The sequence below is a fragment of the Ictidomys tridecemlineatus genome, chromosome X (genome assembly GCF_052094955.1).
Source record: "Ictidomys tridecemlineatus isolate mIctTri1 chromosome X, mIctTri1.hap1, whole genome shotgun sequence".
Taxonomy (NCBI): domain Eukaryota; kingdom Metazoa; phylum Chordata; class Mammalia; order Rodentia; family Sciuridae; genus Ictidomys; species Ictidomys tridecemlineatus.
The window spans coordinates 107,239,674-107,241,174 of NC_135493.1; the positions used below are offsets into that span (position 1 = coordinate 107,239,674).

General features: G+C 31.7%; 1 non-coding gene across 1 annotated transcript; it reads right to left on the minus strand.

Annotated features, from left to right (window-relative positions):
* Positions 1 to 220: 220 nt before the first annotated feature.
* LOC120890955 (U6 spliceosomal RNA) lies at positions 221 to 323 on the minus strand. The gene has a single exon (XR_005735424.1). It is a non-coding gene; the product is annotated as a U6 spliceosomal RNA (small nuclear RNA).
* Between the last annotated feature and the right edge of the window lie 1,178 nt (positions 324 to 1,501).

Here is a 1,501-nt window from a genome sequence, read left to right on the forward strand (position 1 = left end):
AGAATGGCAGCTATTATGAAGACAAACAACAACAAGTGCTGGCGAGGATGTGGGGGAAAAGCTACACTCCTACACTGCTGGTGGGACTGCAAATTGGTGCAGCCAATATGGAAAGCAGTATGGAGATTCCTTGGAAATCTGGGAATGGAAACAGCACTTGACCCAGCTATCCCTCTCCTCGGACTATACCCAAAAGACTTAAAAACAGCATTCTTTTTAAAAAAATATGGAATACTTCATAAATTTGTCAGTCTTATACAAGAACTATGCTAATCTTCTCTGTATCATTCCAATTTTAGTGTATGTGTTGCCAAAGTGAGCATGGCCAATATTTTCTTGTATTCATTTTCTATGTTATTCTCTTTGTAGTTTTGTTTTTTTAAAATTCTTTTTATTTTTATTTTCAGGGATTTAAAGAAGACAAATATGTATGTAAATCTATGTTAACTCTGCTATTTTGAACAAAAGTCAAATGTAGTAAGTCTGCAATAATAAAAAAAAAACTAGTAAAGAAACAAAGTAGAATATAGGTTAGAATGAAATATGAAATCTGTGGTTCCAGGACTCCTGCTTTCAAAAACAGTCTCAAAGAAATTATTTTACCTTACTTCCTCAGCTTCTTTAAGAAAAATAAAATAACAACCCTCCCCTTGACATCCCGATCATCAAATACAAATTAATACAAATTAATACATACAAATTAGTTCATCTGCTGCATGGCAAATGCTTAATACAACTTAGTTGTTATCAATTATCTCCCTAAATATACCCAAGTATTCTTGTAACACTGAGTAAAAGTTAGAAAAAAATAGAACATTTTTGCAGTAAACTTTTGGAAAAAAAATCATATCAAAAGCAATCACTGAGGGCTGAGATCATGGCTCAGTGGCTACTTGCCTGGCATATATGAGGCACTGGGTTCAATCCTCAGCACCACATAAAAGTACATGAATAAAATAAAGGTATTGTGTCCATCTACAACTAAACATATAAAATATTTATTTTAAAAAAGCAATCATTGAAATATGTCTAGTATATTTATAGTTTCTTTTCTCAATCCTCCTACTTATTTGTCCTTCATTTTTTCTTCTTTCATCTGTTCCCACTTGCTAACTCCATACCCATTCTCAATTTCCTTCTATAATAAATACAATAATTTATTAATCTATTACTTTGATACCTACTGGCCTCTTAGCTTCTTATTCTCCTTTGCCATAAATTTCCCATTGGTTAGTACACCACTTCATTATTTGAACTTTCTTTTCTAACTTCCCCTGGGTCTACATTAGAAAATCATTAGCAATTTTTCAGCCACTGTCCTTTTCTTTCCTTACTATTAATTTTGCACTAGGGTTCCTTATTTTTATCTATGTATTTGCATACCCACAAACAAAGACATGTTTTCTTCTAGTATTAGCAGAAGCCAGTAATTAGAAACAATTTAAAATATGATTTTGAAAGAAATAAGACATTTTACACCATAATTTTTTGAACAATTAAT